Source organism: Eleutherodactylus coqui, chromosome 1, assembly GCF_035609145.1.
Source record: "Eleutherodactylus coqui strain aEleCoq1 chromosome 1, aEleCoq1.hap1, whole genome shotgun sequence".
Lineage (NCBI taxonomy): Eukaryota > Metazoa > Chordata > Amphibia > Anura > Eleutherodactylidae > Eleutherodactylus > Eleutherodactylus coqui.
The window spans coordinates 327,059,658-327,078,867 of NC_089837.1; the positions used below are offsets into that span (position 1 = coordinate 327,059,658).

A 19,210-nucleotide genomic window follows, 5' to 3' on the forward strand; every position below is an offset into this window, starting at 1 on the left:
GGATGATTACCAGACGTATCAAACAAAGTAAAAATCAATAAGGATCACAGAATTTCCTTCTGAAAATGATTTCCATGAATATCTTCAAACTTTCCTACCTTAAAGGGGTGGTCTCGCGAAAGCAAGTGGGTCTATACACTTCTGTATGGCCATATTAATGCACTTTGTAATATACATCGTGCATTAAATATGAGCCATACAGAAGTTATTCACTTACCTGCTCCGTTGCTAGCGTCCCCGTTGCCATGGTTCCGTCTAACTTCGGTGTCTTCTTGCTTTTTTAGACGCGCTTGCGCAGATGCATCTTCTCCCTTCGGCTGGTCTTGGAAGCATCGGAGTTTTGGCTCCGCCCCCTTTTTGCGTCATCGCGTAGCTCCGCCCCCGTCATGTGCCGATTCCAGCCAATCAGGAGGCTGGAACCGGCACACGTCATGGGGCGGAGCTACGCGATGATGCGTACAAGGGGGCGGAGCCAAAATGCCGATGCTGCCGAGCGGAGCCGAAGGGAGAAGAAGGGAGAAGACGGATCTGCGCAAGCGCGTCTAAAAAGGCAAGAAGACACCGAAATTAGACGGAACCATGGCGACGGGGACGCTAGCAACGGAGCAGGTAAGTGAATAACTTCTGTATGGCTCATATTTAATGCACGATGTATATTACAAAGTGCATTAATATGGCCATACAGAAGTGTATAGACCCACTTGCTTTCGCGAGACCACCCCTTTAAAGGCTTCATGTACACTGCTGACTTCTGTGCATTGCAAGAAAAACAGAAATTACACAGGAAGCAACTCATTGTTTTAAATAGGCCTTTTAGAATACTGGGGGGGGGGGGGGGGGGCGTGGCCAGCACATGGCAGGATAGGTCACAGTTTCTGAGAGCTCCCTCAGCACCTACCCTGTGAAAAGCCCTGAGGCACCGGCAAACTTCCTCAGAGAGATCCCCAGCAGGAGAGATGGGTCGGCGGAGGACTGGCAGATAGTGGAGGGTTGGAGCGCTTTCTCAGCACCCCTCGCTCTGCAAGAGAACAATCCAAGATGGCGCCGGACCCTCCAGGACGCCTAGTGCAGGAGACCCACGTGGAGGGACCAGAGCTTCTCCCTGCTGACACAGCCAGCGTGGAGAGAGAGAGGCGATCTCCCCCATAAGGCCAGGCAGATAACGGCTGCTCCAGGGACTCTGACGGCACTACAGTGAGTAATACAGGCAGCAGCCTCTCTGCACTTCAGGGACACTCACCCCCCTCCCCCATAAGAAGCAGGGCCAAGCATCTGACACAGCCGGCATGGAGGGAGATAGGGGATCTCTCTCACAGCGGCAGGCAGATAACAGAAACTCCAGGGACTCTGCCGACACCCAGTACCAGGCTACAGTGAATAACACAGGCAGCAGCCTCCCTACACTTCAGGGACACTCACCTCCCCTCCCCCATAAGAAGCAGTGCCTGGCATCTGAGAGGGGTAGTAGTCCCCCCTGGACAGTCACACAGCCTTCACCCTCTGCTTCAGCTATGGCTGCATACACCACAGAACAGGATTCAGCAGCAGTGACCCCAAGCAACAGAGGAGAAGCCTGGAAGGCACGCATAATGGCCATTCCTACTAAGGATGAGCTGAGTGCTTTATTTGCTAAATTTGAGGCTTCCAATAAACAGGCTCTGGAAGCAATCCACAGCGAGGTGCACCAGATTGGTCACAGGTTACACCAGGTGGAGGAGGCTCAGTAGGAGACTGCGACCATATTAGAGTCACACAAACAAGCTATACAGGGCGTGGCTTAGGCATGGAGGAGTAAAGGCGCACGGGACAGAGCTCCTCCGCCGCTAACATCAGAAATCCACCACACCGACTCCAGCCAAGGCGGCAAAAAGAAAATGAGAGGAGCAAGACGCAAGGGGGACCCCCCGGCAACCACAAGCACGCCGCTAAGCAGGTACCTGCAAGGAGCGGGCACTGCGGAGACCGGCCGCAAGGCAGGGAACATGGCGCCGGGCGGACACGTGGAGCTGCACTCCCCGCGCTCCGCTGAGAAAGCCCTGCCGCCAGCGCGGACCGCGCCGCAGGCACAGAGAGGGGAGAAGAAGAAAAGCGGAGCGCAGGCAGCGGAGGTCCCTGCAGACATCCCCACACAAGACGGCGCACAGCTGCCGGCAGGAAAAGAAGGGAGGGAGAGCCGGACACCACCGCCAGGCAAGGGAAGCTCCACAACTCTCCAGGTACCGGGAGGGTCTCCCAGGGGCAGCCCAGAACAATCTCAGGAGGGCATACAGAGCACCCCCAGGAAGACAGGGAACCAGCAAGCAGAGGTGGTGCATCAGGAGAGGCAGAGACAGGGGAAAAGCTGCAGAGAGTACCCCAGTCAAGAAGCCCCAGAATGCCCACAACAAACTACAGGCATGGAAGACAGTGTAGATGGAGCAACTATCACCACCCCCATCCTCAATGCAACCTCACACTCAGATGGCCCAGGGGGCAGGGGGCACAGCATACCTGCAAGCAACGCCCAACCAACGGCAGCCAGTACCACCCAAAAACAGCAGGACCCCCCGGCAGACGACACTCAGACCTTAAAGGCATTATGGAAAATGATGTGCGAACTACCCACAAAACTGGACCTAGAAACGCACTTGAGGCGTATTGAAGAGAAACAAGAATCAGCCATATCAGAGGTGAAACTCTCTGTACAAGAATTAACGGAACGGGTCAACACCCTAGAACAGTCGACAGGCGCCCCAAGCACAGACGTCCAACACCTGGCGGAAATAGTAGAAAAACAGCAAAACCAAATCAAAGAGTTAACCCTGCATCTGGACGACGTCGAGAACAGGGGACGGCGCAACAACTTAAAGCTGAGAGGCATACCAGAAGACATCCCGCCAGAAGCGCTACAGGACTGCGTCACGACAATATTCAACAAACTCCTACGCCGACCTGAAGACAGGACAATTGAGTTAGACAGAGTTCACCGCTTGATAGGGGGGAGAGCACGGAACGCGAATTTCCCCAGAGATGTCATCTGCCGGGTACATTTTTACCGACAAAAAGAGGAGATCCTGCGTTTGGCATGGGAACAAGGCTCGGTCAGATTCCGGGGAAGTGAGATCACCATCCTACCAGATGTATCCAGATTCACGCTTAATAGCCAGAGGCTGATCCGTCCCCTTCTAGACGCAGCACGTAGAGCAGACGCAACTTACAAATGGGGACACCCCTTTCACCTGATTCTGCGCAAAGGAGGCAGTCTATATACGGTCAAAACACCATCTGACCTAGAAGGGGCGTTTGCATTCCTGGAAGAGCCTCCAGTTCCTATCCCAGACTGGACACTACCTATAGACCCCCCGAGGACATACAACTAAGGAGAGGTCCCCCGCTACTTCCAGAATCCGAAAACTTACCCCGGCCACGACATTTGAAGATCGCCAGCAACACAAACGCTGAAGGGAAAAAAGGACTTATGCATGGCCATCTTACACCGAAGCGCAAAACTCGACTACGGACACAAACGGGAGGGGTAAGAGAAAAATGTTACCGAACTTCACCCAAATAGTCCTCCAAAGGACACAAAGCGGCTCCACAGAAGAAACCCCCACTACCTTAAACCCCCATACTTGTGAACCGAGAGACAATCCTTTCAAACGAGTGGGTCCCCACAGACATGGACAGACAAGCTGCGGCGGAGCAGCTCGCACCCACAACAAAGCGAAACAACCACCCTACGCAAACGTCAGACCGTGAAGACCATACCGACGAGAAAAATACAGAGAACGGCCCGGTGGCCTTTTTCTTCGACCAGAGCCTTTCTTCGTACCCCCAATTAGGGCTCCGGAATCCTCGGCCCAGTCCACATCTGGACAAGGGCACAGGCTCCCGGATAACTGGAAAGAATAGAGTGATTGATATTCTACCCCCCCCCCCTGTGTTTGTTGAATCTCTTGTTCACTAACCACCCCTTCTCTACCCTCCCCCCCCTCACCCCACCCCTCACCTACCTAAGCCCCCAACGGTAAGCCTTTAACAACTGTCTTTGATTTCCAGGTCTCCTAGGCAACCGAATATGTCTACAGACCACACTAATCTCTTGGTGATTTCCATTAACGCGCAGGGGCTCAACATTCCTGAAAAAAGGTCCTCCATCCTCCATCTCCTCTGGAAAAAAAGGGCAAGGATAGCCTTCATACAAGAAACCCACTTCCGCACAGACGCCACCCCGAGGCTCGAGAACGCGAGAATCCCGAAAGGGTATCACAGCACAAACGCAGAGGCGAAAACAAAGGGAGTGTCAATCTTAATCTCCAACACCGTCCCGTGGGAGCATGGGGAGACTCGCAGTGATCCAGGGGGAAGATTCCTATTTGTCAAAGGTAAGCTCGCAAATACACAAGTCACACTGGCGTCCTTGTATTTTCCCAACTCCAACCAGGCGTCCTTCCTGGAGAGGGCCCTGGAGGACCTGGGCGAGTTCAAGGAGGGCATCCTGGTACTGGGGGGGGATTTCAATATGCCACTAGACCCACAGGTTGACACATCAAGAGGAAGCAGCTCCCTCCCGACATCCACACACCGCAGGTTCAAAAAGATCCTACACAGACATCAATTGATTGATGCGTGGAGGATCCTACACCCGACCACGAAGGATTATACCTTCTTCTCATCGCCACATAACGTGTACTCCAGAATCGACTATTTTCTGGTACACCACTCCTCCTTGGCCCAGCTCATAGCAGCGGAAATAGACAGTATCACATTCTCAGATCATGCTCTAATAACTCTCACTTTATCACTGCCCACTATTCACAAAAGAGAATGGAACTGGAGGCTAAACGAATCCCTGCTAAGTGACCCGTCAGCGCTAGAGAAGCTAAGCCTAACTCTACAAGACTATTTCGAGCAAAATAACACCCCGGAAGTAAACCCCCTGATGATATGGGAAGCACATAAGTGTGTCATACGGGGGTCCTTTATTAGTCTAGGGGCCCATATCAAAAAACAAAAAGGAACGAACCCCAACAGAGCCCTACCCGCCCTCCTACGAGAATTCGATAAATACAGTAAAGTCAGTAATTTCAAAATAAACCTACAAAAATCCGAGATCTTAAATATAACACTGCCGTCCTCTGCTATAGCTCAACTGAGACCCTTATTCTCACTGTCGTGGCGGGAAGACCACATTAAATACCTAGGCACAAAACTGCCCTCAGACCCAGACCAGATATACGACTTAAACTTTGAGCCCATATATCGTTCCCTGATGAAAGACACAGAAAAATGGCGCGCACTAACACTTTCCTGGACCGGCAGAATTAATGCGGTCAAGATGATCTTCCTCCCGAAACTCCTGTATCTTTTTCAGACCCTCCCAATACAACTCCCAAGGAGTTTCTTTATCAAGATACGAAAGACGGTGACATATTTCGTATGGGGCGGGTCCAGACCTCGGTTGAGTTACAAACTTCTCACCCAGAAAAAAGAAAATGGCGGGCTGGGCTTGCCAGACATGTTGCTTTACCATAGGGCCGTAATAGGTAAGACCGTTCTGGACCTCATGCACAGGGGGCAAACTAAATTATGGGTCGAAATGGAGCAGAGCTCTGCCCCATTCCAAGTTCAGGGTCTCTTCTGGCTCAGGGGCGGACTGGGTAGAAGGGGGATCAGAGTGTCGCCATTTCTGAACTCACTTCTACGAATATGGGACAACTTCGCGAGCAATAACGGGCTGATATCTACTCCTGGTCCCTGGACCCCTCTTGTGGGAAATCCGGAGTTCCCTCTTGGGATAGGGGGCCTGGCACTCCTGAGTAACCTAGGAGTCCATCTACCAAGAATACACGACATACTAGGAGAGGAAGGAATTAGGCCGCTGAGCTCGTTGATGGAGGAGGGGGGAGCCGTAGCGGGTGCGTGGTTTCAATACATGCAGCTAAGCCACTTTATCAGAACGCAGAGCAGAGCCTCGGATCTGTCTACCCCGCCTACTCCTTTTGAGAAGCTATGTGCGGACCCCCGTAGGTCGAGGGGACTGATCTCCGTGGTCTATAACATGCTGGTGGCCCGGGGAGCCCGGGACTTAGAAAGAGGTTGCCGTGGAGCCTGGGAGAGAGAACTAGGGCGACCCTTGCCCGACGAGGACTGGGCTAGGGGCGTCAGTCTGACCCACAGAATGTCAGTCTCGGGCAGACACCACGAGCTAAACTATAAGCTCATTATGAGATGGTATCGCACACCGTCACTACTAGCCAAAATATACCCTGGCACCACAGCCAACTGCTGGAGATGCCTGAAAGAAACAGGAACGCTCACGCATATTTGGTGGTCCTGCCCTGGGATTAGAGGTCTGTGGTTAGAGATACAAGCCCTGTACAATGTACTGAAAAGAAGCTCACTGACTCTCTCTTCTGAGGCTGCGCTCCTCTCAGTCCTGCCAGGCTCCATGGCTGCCATTAAGAGGGATATCTTGAGATTCTTCCTTCTAGCTATGAGAACAGTGATCCCCCGACTCTGGAAGTCCCAGACGATGCCGACACGCCTGAGCTGGACAGCTGCCCTAGATGATATCCGATATATGGAAGAGCTGAGAGCCAAAGATGACGACAAATGGCTGAAATACTACGATGTGTGGGAGGTATGGATGACGTTTCGAAATTCTGACAAGTTCAAGCAATGGCTCGAACACGGGGTATTACCCACTTGATAGACGACAGGGAACCCATTAAGGGCCCTACCCGGGACGCTACTTCCCCCCCCTCCCCCCCCCCCTTACCTTCTTCTTCCTCACCCACCTCCCCTCTCCTCTACTACACAGTCACCCCCCTCCTCCCCAATTTACTTAAGTTCTATTCATTCACTCTCACTGATGTTAACTCCCACATTACACCTTCACATACACCACCTTTCCACCTCATGACACACCACATCCACGTTGAGTCGAGGTTCACTCTTAGACGATCCGACTCCCACATGCCTTTTAAGGTTAATTTCACACAAGACACAAACATGGTTTAATAGTCTGCAAGAGACTGTTGTTGTTTTCGATAATAATTAACTGTTGAAGTTAAGCCCTGAAGTCTGGAGCTATTTTACATTTTCCTGTTGCGGCGACAGGAGACTCCACCGCAACGGACAATCGCACCCCTTTACTGTACTGCCAACCAGGCTTCGGGACAGTTACTGCCTTTTATGCATGTCAACCACTTGCAAACTTGTATGTTTAAAATTTTGAATAAACACATTTTGATATAAAAAAAAAAACAAAAAAAAAACAAAAAAAAAAACAAAAAAAAAAGGAGCGCAGTTACAAGAGCTACTAAAACGTATTCAAAAACTGGAACTGGCCCATAAAACATCATTAGATAAGGCACAAGGAGCGGAACTGGCACAATTGAGGGACAAGGTCCGCAAAATAACCCTAGACCAGGCAAAGATAAACCTGCTAAAGTGCAAAAGGCACTTCTTCGAATTCGGCAACAAACCAAGCAAGACACTAGCACGGGCGTTACGCAACACAAGAGAGAGAACATATGTTCCACAAATCACTAATACCAAAGGCAAGACATTGCACATACCCAAACAGATCTCGGAGGTATTCAAGGAATATTACCAAGCACTATATAACCTCTCCCCCCCCCCAATCAGAGCAGGACAGAGAGTCACGCAAAAAACGGATACAGGAGTACATCCAACAGGTGAAACTAGGCAAATTCACACAAGAAGCCATAGAAATAATGGACGCCCCAATAACGCAGGACGAATTATCCAAAGTTATATCAGAAACTCCCACAGGGAAAGCACCAGGCCCGGATGGGTTAACCTTACCATACTACAAAAAATTCATAGGAATCCTAGCACCCCATTTCCTAAAGGCATATAACTCACTGACAACAGGACACGAAATGCCTAGAGATTCATTAAGGGCCCATATAACGGTGATCCCAAAGGAGGGGAAAGACCTGAAACAGTGCCAGAGCTATAGGCCCATCTCCCTCCTAAACGTGGACTTAAAGATGTTTTCTAAGATACTAGCAAATCGGATATCCCCATACCTAAAACGACTGATACACACAGACCAAGTAGGCTTCGTCCCACAAAGAGAAGCCCGAGATAACACGATAAAAGCCATAAACCTGATCCATCTCGCGGAAAAACTGTCCACCCCTATGTGTATATTGTCAACGGATGCAGAAAAGGCATTCGACAGGGTGGATTGGGATTTCCTATTTGCCACCCTGTCACAACTCGGGACGGGACCCCACATGACACAATGGCTAGCGAGTCTGTACTCCAAACCAACGGCAGAGGTCAGGGTGAACGGCCAACTCTCGTCTCCCTTCCCCATCACAAACGGGACGAGACAGGGCTGCCCACTATCGCCACTGATTTTCGTCATATGCCTTGAACCTCTACTGAATCACATTCGTGCCAACCAAGATATAGGGGGTCTAACCCTAAAAGACACAGAATACAAAATAGCAGCCTATGCGGATGACCTTCTATTTTTTATTACAAAACCGCGAATATCTTTACCGAACCTAATAACAGAAATAGATAAATATACAAAATTATCAAATTTTAAAATCAATTACCAGAAGTCAGCAGCGATGAATATCTCACTTCCACAGATCCTTGCGGAAGAGCTCGAAGACGCATTCTCGTTCCGCTGGAGGAGAGGAAAAATCCTCTTTCTAGGGATCAATCTGACGCCCAAGGTGTCGGAACTGTTTCCCGCAAACTACCCTAACCTAATAAGCAAGATACGTTTAGACCTAAACGCATGGACAAAGGGACTTTTTTCATGGTTCGGGAGGGGGGCCATATTTAAGATGAATATATTACCAAGAGTGCTATACTTACTCCAGGCCCTACCGATACACGTCCCTAGGCAATTTTTCCAGCAACTACTTTCCCTCATGACGAAATTTATTTGGGCAACCAAACCAACCCGAGTATCACGCAATATCCTGACTAGAACAAAAAAGAAGGGAGGGCTGGGCCTGCCGAATTTCCCCCGGTACTATCAGGCAGCACATCTCGCACGCGTAATAGATTGGCACAGACACAGGGGAACCAAACAGTGGATTGACCTAGAACAGTCGGCGACATCGGTACCCCTAGTAATACTCCCATGGACTAAAAATCAGGCCACAGCAGAACTGTCAAATCACCCAACTATAGGCCCCACTTTGACAAGTCTATCAAGGATCTCGGAGGAAGTGGGTGTATCCCCTAGACCCTCCCCCATGTACCCGATACTGGGTAACCCGGACTTCCCACCGGGTAATGAGGGAAAAACACACCAAGAAAGGATAGAGAGGGGAAACTTCAGGGCAAGCCATTTCCTCAGAGAGGGCCAGTGGTGGACGGGGGAGGACCCGGGAGATGAGTCGGGCCAAACGGGGCTCACATTCTGGCAAAGCTTCCAATTGAGACATTTCCTCCGATCTCTCCCCCACCCCAACCTTTACACGCGCCCCAAGACACAGTTTGAGATTGCATGCTGTGAAGAAGGCCCCTCGAGGCACACGCTGTCAAGAATGTACAACATCTTAACCACACAAGAAGAAAATCCACCCCCTAGATACATACAACACTGGGAGAAAGACCTAAACACAACATTCAGCCCTGAAGAAAGAGAGAGAATATTCACACTGACGCACATAACCTCTCTGTCAAGTCAAATACAAGAATCAGGATATAAGATCATGACACGCTGGTACAGGGTGCCCGCCCAACTACATAAGATGTTCCCCTCGGTCTCCCCACTGTGCTGGAGATGCGGTTCAGAACAGGGGACACTACTGCATATTCTCTGGGACTGCCCGGTGATGGCGAGCTACTGGGAGGAAGTGTGGAGAATCACATCCAAATTTACCACATACACCCTAAACAAAACACCGGCTCTCTTCCTCCTGCATCACTGCGACATCCCTATCTCTACCTACAAAAAGTCAGTGATCCGCCATCTGATCAATGCAGCGAGAACCTGCGTCCCTAGAATGTGGAGACAAACGGAGCCCCCTACTGTCAGGATGTGGCTAAACTCTGTAAACAGGCTGATGGAGATGGAGGACCTTACGGCCACACTGAGAGGTACGCAAAACAAATATAGGACGACCTGGTACCATTGGATGGAATTCCAAAATACTGAAGAGTTCGCTAAACTCTGAGATCATACACAGACATAGGCGATACCCCCCCCTGTCACCCCCTAAAATCTTTCCGCCCCACCTCTTTCCCAACCTCTTCGTCCCGCCCCCTCCCTAACAAATGTAAGTTCGCATTAAGATGTTACAGTTAGAAATTGAATATAGTACAGTTTATTTGAAATTAACAGTCCAGACAGAGCCGGATTAGAAAATGAGATCTAGGTTCCAAACAGAAATGCAATCCGGACTGGCCAGAGTATATATAAGCCAATATTGCAATATCTGTCAAAGTTATTTAAATGTAGGTTTACTCAGAAGTAACTATTTTACAGACTACTGAACGTATGGAAAATATATTGAAAATGTTAAATAAAGTATTTATAAAAAAAAACAAAAAAAAAAACAAGCTATACAGGCGCAGGCAGACCAGATTGCGAGCCTCACTATGCACCTAGACGACCTGGAAAACAGACACAGGACGAATAATTTACGTATCAGAGGTCTCACTGGAAGCCTGGGCACAAGATCTCTTTCAGCGCCTGTTGGGCCGACCGCCTGAGCGTCCTATTGAAATTGACAGGATCCACAGGGCGTTAGGTCCCAAGACCTCCGATATCAACCGTCCCAGGGACATAATATGCAGAATACATTTTTACGGGGACAAAGACGCCATACTCCGCAAAGCAAGAGATCAGCCAGAATTTCTTAGGTCCGACGGCAAATCAATCATAATATTGCAGGACTTGGCACGTCATACCCTTCAGCTGCGGAAAGCATTGAGACCCCTCCTGTCTGCACTTAAAGAGCGGGATATTCAATTCCGTTGGGGCTTTCCATTTTCCTTGTCAGCGAAAAATGATGGCAAAGTGGCTGTTTTCCACACATTAGGTGACCTCCCCAAATTCTTAGGGGTGTTTGAATTACCCATGGTCACGCTTCCTGATTGGCCTACACCTCCTACTCTGCTCACGCAAGCATCGCAAGAGCAGTGGCAGATAGACCAGCCCAAGAGGCAATGGGATCGTCGCAGAGGAAGAGAACATCCCACCTGAACTTAAACTGTGAGGCCCTGATGGGTCGAAAATTAGACCTGATGGTTGATTGAGGGGGCTCGCACCTGTCCACCTCCCTCTCTCCCACTGTTTCTGTGGTGGGGAGGGAGGAGTCAGAATATGCATTTATTCAGATTGAGTTCTAAGTTGTGGGACCTCTCGCCCACAGGGTGCAGGTTATTTGAGGGATTATATTACAAGTTTTTTCTTCTTGGGCTGCCAGTGCCTGGAAATTATTATTGAAGACCTCTTGGAGGTCAGTTCATCTACATAAGTTTGGGGGTGGGTGTAAGCGGGGGCTGCGTTCCTTCTTGTGGTGTGCTCCAATTCCTCCTATTGGGTGACGTCACACGACAGAGTGTGACCTCTAGCGAGTCGCTAGCAAGCAGGGCTCACCGTGAGAGCAACAGCGGCTGCTATATGCCGTTAGCAATGTTCTTTCCTACTTTCTATTTATTTTCTCTTTTTTGGCTTTCCCTTTCCCATCCTTTTGTTTTTCATTCCTGGTCCCTTGTCTGTCCAGCTACAAAGGAGTATCACACGACAATAACATAATGGCAAGTCTCTCATTCGGCACCTTTAATGTAAGGGGCCTAAACAAACCAGCAAAGAGGGGACAGATTTTTGATTACTTACACAAACACAAAATTATGATAGCGTTACTTCAGGAAACGCACTTTCAGACCGGGAAAATACCCGGGCTCGCACATCGCCATTATACCACCTGGCATCACAGCACCCACCCGGAGAAAAAAGCTGGAGGTACTTCCATAGCCATTCATGAACAAATTCCACATAAACTCATCTCGTCTGAGGCAGACACAGAGGGGCGTTATTTATTCCTGAAAATACAACTGGGTACTGAAATATTTACGATTGCAAATGTGTATTTTCCAAATCAGGCACAGGTCTGTTTCGGGATCCGTATGCTGGGGGCTTTGGCGACCTTCGCGGACGGCTCCAACATAATCCTGGGAGGCGAATTCAACATGGGTATGATTCCTAACCTTGACTTGTCAGGTGGTAAGTAAGGGGTTTCCTCCACAGCAACACGTAGACTACAGAGGGAGCTGACCAACTTACGTCTGGTGGACATGTGGCGGGTCTTACATCCTAGAGAGAGGGATTACAGTTTCCACTCACCGGCCCATAATAGTTACCATCGCCTGGACTACCTCTTCATTTCCCATAGATTACTAGACCGCAGCCCTAAGTGTTCCATTGGATCCTTTTTGTGGTCAGACCATGCTCCGGTCTGGGGGTCACTGGAGGGGGGGCAGGGAGGGAGAGTTAACCACAATTGGAGGCTTAACGACAACCTGCTGAATGATGCAGTGTGTCTTCAGGAGATCCAGCGGGTGATAGAGCAGTTTAAAAATGATCACGCTCTAGATGCCACCCCAGCACCCTTTAAGTGGGAGGCGCTTAAGTGCGTATTGAGAGGTATCTTTATCTCTCACGGGGCGAGACTAAAAAAGGACAGAGTTAACGCCCTGGAGGGGCTTTCTGCCCGGCTGGGTCTCTTGGAGTCATGTAATAAAGCTATGCCCACAGATCAAAAAAATGCTGAAATCTCAGACGTTTGTAACAAGATCCTTCTCCTCCTGGACCAAGCCTCGCTCTGCCAAAGAGACAAAGCGAAAGGGAGTTTTTATGAATATGGCAACAAGTGTAGTAGGGGTCTGGCCAGGATCCTCAATCCGAGATCTTCACAGACTTACGTCTTTTCTATACAATCTCAGAGGGAGGGACAGGTGCACGCCAATACTAAAATATTAGATAGTTTTCACTCATACTACCATAACCTGTACAACCTGTCTGGGGGTCAGAGGGAGACCAGCGAAGAAGAGTACAAAGCGAGGGATACATACTTATCAGATTATGCCCCTGAGGGCATCCCAGATGCTGAAAGACGCATGCTAGAGGAAGACTTCTCTCTAGAAGAGGTGACTGACATTATCCAGACCCTCAAGATAGGCAAAAGCCCCGGACCGGACGGTTTTACACCACGCTTCTTTAAAGTTTGTGGGGAAGCATTGGCGCCGGTAATGCTGGACACCTTTAATGCCATTGCGCAGAGGTGCCCTTTTCCTCCACAGGCATTACAGGCTATTATAACCATCATACCTAAGCCGGGGAAGGATCCATCCGACTGCGGCAGCTAAAGGCCGATCTCCCTGTTAAATATCGATACCAAGATTTATTCTGGAATGCTTGCTGCCCGTCTCCGGCCTCTTGTTCCCTCGTTGATAGATGAAGACCAGGTGGGATTTGTTCCTGGGAGGGAGGCAGGGGACAACACCATCAGAACCTTAGCCATAGTGTCGAGGGCACGTCGATCAAGAGAACCCCTATGTTTGTTATCGGTAGATGCTGAGAAAGCGTTCGATAGGGTGGACTGGGCGTTCCTTGAGGCGAAATTGAGGAAAATTGGCATAGGCCCAAAATTCTTGAGTAAGATTATGGCCCTTTATCATGGCCCAACTGCCAGAGTCCGTGTTAATGGACAGCTATCCCGCCCGATGCAGATTAACAATGGCACCAGGCAGGGGTGTCCCCTGTCCCCCTTCTTGTATATCCTGGTGATGGAGACGTTGGCGAACGCGTTGCGAGCTAATCGCAGTATTCGGGGGATCAAGATTGGCCGGACGGAACATAAGATCGCACTGTATGCAGACAACCTCTTGGTATACATCGCCAACCCAAGAATAGCACTTCCCTGTATCCTGAAAGAATTTGAGACATTTGGTAAATTATCTACCTTTAAAGTTAATTTAAACAAATCCGAGCTACTTAACGTGACGCTACCTAGGACTGACAGGGAGTCTCTACAGTTGGCATTTCCCTTTCTTTGGAAAGAAGACGAGATTAAATATCTGGGAACTGTGATTACAGCAGATATTGATAATCTTTTTGAGAAAAATTATAGACCACTGTTAAAGGCCCTGGAAGCAGACCTTGACAGGTGGAAGACCCTCCCGCTGTCGTGGTTCGGAAGGATAAACACAATTAAAATGAACTCTCTCCCTACATTTCTTTACATGTTCCAAACAGTTCCCATAAACCTAACAGGAGCGTTCCTGTCTCAGATTAGAAGATCAATAATGAAGTTTATCTGGGGAAATCGTAGACCCAGGCGGAATTGGCGATCCCTTACTAGTACCAAAGAGATGGGAGGAATGGGTGTTCCAAATTTCGCTCTGTACTATAAGGCATCCCTGACCAAATGTGTACTAGACCTGTTTCACAGCAGAACTTGCAAAAAGTGGGTGGTAGCGGAGCAAGATTCAGCTCCGCTCGGGGGGTTGGGGTGCATCTGGTTGCCGGGTAGTGAAGGATATAGGAAATTGGGGTTCTCTCCTTTTTTAGAGAATATACTGAGGGCTTGGGTGGGTCCTGCCATTAAGTCAGGGCTGATATCCACTCCAGGCCCTCTTACTCCGCTGGTAGGCAACCCAGATGCACCAACCTTTTTTCGTGGTACCCCATTGACAGCTATGATAGCGAGTCAGGTCCCCCGAGTTCGGGATGTTATGATAGGCCATAGGTTGAAAACCTTGCAAGAGATTTTAGATGGAAGGGACCCCCCGACTGGAGCATGGTATCAATACTTGCAGTTGTGTCACTATGTGAGGTCACTTGGCAATTTACAACACTTGGGGAGACCAATAACTACTTTTGAGAAGACCTGTTTATCAAGTCCTGACGTTTCACTGAAAATCTCCCTCTTATATAGAACCCTGTTAGAGACTGAGACGTCGGAGGGAAGCAGGACACTGGAGTTGGCCTGGGAGAGGGACTTGGGTTTGGGCCTCTCGGGTGACTTATGGAAAAAGGCTTACGTCATGACATAAGATGAATATATCCAGCAGGATGCAGGAACTTAACTATAAAATCCTGACACAATGGTATAGGACGCCCGAACGGTTGGCCAGAGTGTACCCCCAGTATCCGGATCTGTGCTGGAGGTGCCTTAGAGAGAGAGGGACTTTAGTACACTTGTGATGGTCCTGTGCGCTAATTCAGCCACTCTGGCAGGAGGTAGGAGTGCTGTATTCAACGGTCTGCAAACAGATAATCAACCTTACCCCTGAAATCGCCTTGTTATCTATGATCCCGGGCTCGATGTCCCACATAAAAGGCTCCTTGTTGCGCTTTTTCTTGCTAGCCATGAGACAAATCATTCCTAGGAAATGGAAGTCCACGACTCCCCCCACGAGATTAATGTGGTTAGAGTCTCTAGACAATCTAAAATACATGGAGGAGCTGTGTGCCAAGGACGAGATGCGTTTCACCACATTTTACTCAGTATGGGCGGTGTGGCTTCAGTTCCGCTCCTCCCCAGAACTGAACACCTGGTTGCATAATGGTGCCCTTATTCCCTGATTGGCCTGAGATACCCCTTGCCAAATGTACTAGACAATGATAGGACTGAGAGAACAAGCTGGAACCATGGTCAATGTGGACAGATTATCCCTATCCCCTTGCCTTACCCCACCCCACCCTATGTTTTCCCCTCCCTTCTTTTTCTTTCCTGTCTCTGTCTATTGTTTCTGTCGTTCCTCCTTTTCTCTTTACTTTCCCCAGGCGGTTGGTTCCTTTGGAGGAAGTTGTAGTGGGGAGCTATATTATAACTGCTGCCTAAAATGTGGTTAGCTGAATAGCAAAACAGAAGGGTATTGTATTGCTACTTCTTTATTATAATTGTATTTCCATTTCTCATGTCCAGGTGTGAATCGGGTTCCATGAGTGGGAGCCCTGCCGCGGGATCTCACCATGCCTGCAGCATGAAGACATTACTTATCAGTTCAGAGTGTGTGTGGGTGGTCCATCATCATCTCCGTGCATGTGGGCAGGTGCGTTGTCATGTGGGTGGGCCTGCCCCCCGCATATGCGCAGTGGAGTTTTTTTTTTAAACTTCAACTTTCTTGCAGGACCCGCAGCACACCTGTAGTGACAGTTCCAGGTGTGCCGCAGATTTAATGGCTTTCATTGACTTCAATGAAAGCCATCCCTGCGGGATGCGTGGCAAGATGGAGCATGCTGCGACTTGTTTTCTGGACCAGAAGGTCTAGAAAACAAACCTGCATGCTTTAAGCTGCGGACGCCCATGATTGTCTATGGGCGGCTTGAACTCTGGATTATCCGCGTGGGTGCCCCACGCATATCCCGGAATTCAAACTCACCCATGGACATTAGCCGTTTAATGTATGCATTTATTTTACCTATTTAAAAAGAGATTGGATATTTTATCATTGCATTGTGAACTAAAAAAAATTATTCTGCATACTTAGTTAATTCTTTGTTGGACCACATTTTTCCCAACCCCACAGGCTACATAATGTCATAGAAAGTATATAACCTATGAAGAATTTATTCATTGTGTTTATCAAAAAAATGTTTTTAGTTGAAAAACCACTAAAAGGTATAGTATGACAATCTAATCGACAACATTAAAAAGCTCTTGGGAAAAAAGTTATTTTTTCAACTTTTTCATCAGTTGGCTTTCAAAGAAGCAATGGCTGTGAAAGGAAGACCACGGAAGTTCACTGCAATGATCTTATGAACATACAAGCTTAAGAAAGGTCAGTGTCTTAGCTTTGAAACTGCCATCACACTCTGGGCACGGTGCTGAATGATAAACATGCACCCCTGGGTGTATTTCAAGATAACATAACCCAAACAAAGCGATCTCTTGCCATGCAGGAACAAAGGAAATGCCTTCTTAGTAAGAAAAGGCTAACAGCTTCCTTTATTTTTCTCAAGAATTAAACACATCCTTATTGTAGTATGAGGCCACCCTGATCAAAAAAAGAGTTCCCATTGCACAGATAAACAAGAATGGGGGTGGCAAGGACATACTGTAAATATAAAAGCTAGTATAAATAACACAAGGGGCACATACAAGTGCCAACTAAAAAGAAAATAAACATTTTAGGGTGTATGCTCACTAAATAAAGACCTGATAGTCTTAAAATAGCACTGGCCTGCAATCTATCAATAATGTTCCTTCAAAGAAAGAAGGCATCAAAGAAAGAACTCTGCTTTTTGCTGTGTTTCTCTATTACAATAACTAGCAGTTTCATTAATTTTTGTTTCCATATTTAACATGAAAAGAAATTTTTTTTAACCCCCTAGTGACATGGCCTATTTTGGACCTACGTCAATGAAAAATTTTGGGAATATTTTCATCTATACATTTCAAAAGCCATAACTTACATGTTTTTCAGTTGACATGGCTATATGAGCGCTTGCTTTTTTTAAATGGTGAGTTGTAGATTTTATTGGTGCCATTTTTGGGTTCATAGAATGTATTGCATAACTTTAATTTTTCTGGAGGACAGTGAAAAAAACATCAATTCTGCCATTGTTTTTTTTTTCTTTTTTTACAGTGTTAATCATGCAGCATAAATTATATGATACATTTTTTCTATGGGTTGGTACGATTATGACAATACGAAAATTATACTTTTTTTCTAGGTTTTTCCACTTTTGCACAATAAAATCCCTTTTATCGGAACTTTTTTGTTTTGTATTACTGCATTCAAAGTTCCAAAACTTTTTTTTATTTTTCCATGGAGGGAGCTCTGTGAGGGCTTGTCTTTTTATGAGACAAACTGTAGTTTTTATGCGTACCATTTGGTATGCAAATGGATTTTTTGATCATTTTTATTGTGTCTTTTTGAGTGGCGAAATAAACAAAAAAAGCATTTTGGCTCAGGTGTTTTTCTTTGTTTCACAGCATTTGCTTTGCAGAATAAAAAGTGTGTTTAATTTATTGTATGCGTTGTTACATATGCAATGATACCAAACATGCGCGCTTTTAATTTTTTTTAAACAGAGTGGAAAGTCAGCTAAAAAGTGTATTTTTTAGGGTTTTTTTCCTATTTTTAATTTATTATGTTATACAGAACTTTGCTAATCATACATATGAGAGATCATGGTAGACCTAGATGCCATTCTCTGTATTTGTAGTCTTGATGTCTTCTTTGGACTAAAATCTGGTTCCTTTCTGGTTATTTTCAGCTTGGTGGAAAGCCAGAAGTCCCATGGAGCCTGAGGAAGTACAGGTGTGTTGTGTTTGGCCAGAAAACTCTGTATCAAATATGAAGAATGGGCGAGTGCATTATCGTGATGGAGCTGCTGATTGCCCACTGTCCACAGGTCCGTCCATTTGCGTTTCACACTGTAACAAAGGTGACGTAAAACCTTTTGGTAGTACTCCTCGGTGATGGTTGTGCCGTGTGATCCGTACTCATGATGAATCACGCCAGTGGATTTAAAGAAGACGATCAGCAGGACTTTGACATTGCTGCACCTGCCTTGCTGTTTTGGCCTCAGGGATGTTGGATGCTTCTATTGTGATGACTGCAACTTGGTTTCTGGGTCATACCCATAAACCCAGGACTCATCACCAGTGATCACTTTGTTGAGGAATTTGGGATCACTGTTCACTGTCTGCAGCATATACTGTGCAATCTCCAAATAGAGTTGCTTCTGCGCGATCGTTAGCAACTTTGGCATGAACTTCGCTGAGATTCTACTTAGGCCAAAATCCTCAGTCAAAATGGAAAGAACAGATGCAGTGCTGATGCTCGCCTCGTCTGCAAGCTCTCTAATTGTGATTCAATGATCCTGCATTATCCGGGTTCTGACTTGGTTAATGACTCTCATTTCTGGATGTTGAGGGCCTACCAAAACTTGCTTCACTCTACACTAATGTGTGCCCATCTTTGAAGTGGTTGTACTTTTCCTTTATCTGTATTGTGCCCATTGCTTCGTTTCTGAAGGCCTCTTGAATCTTGTGGATCGTTTCCACTTGGGAATCGCCAAGCTTTATAGAAAATGTAATGCAGTAACGTTCAAGTTTTTCTGTCATTTTGTTAAAAAAGAAAAACACACTTCTTCACAGTGTTCCCTTCTCTAAATTGCAGCACCAGCAGGTATCAGGAACTGCAGGCACAAATGAATGGACCTTAACTGGGCATCTATATCAGCGAGATAACAATTTACAATTCC

At 47.5% G+C, this 19,210-nt stretch overlaps 1 protein-coding gene and 1 long non-coding RNA gene across 4 annotated transcripts in view; one reads left to right on the plus strand and one right to left on the minus strand.

The window, feature by feature from the left end:
- Positions 1 to 19,210, minus strand: part of BCAS3 (BCAS3 microtubule associated cell migration factor) — a 1,118,574-nt gene that overhangs the window by 715,846 nt on the left and 383,518 nt on the right. The window lies entirely within an intron of this gene.
- Positions 916 to 18,551, plus strand: LOC136575790 (uncharacterized). Its single transcript, XR_010786304.1, has 3 exons — positions 916 to 1,194; positions 16,692 to 16,776; positions 18,218 to 18,551. It is a non-coding gene; the product is annotated as an uncharacterized lncRNA (long non-coding RNA).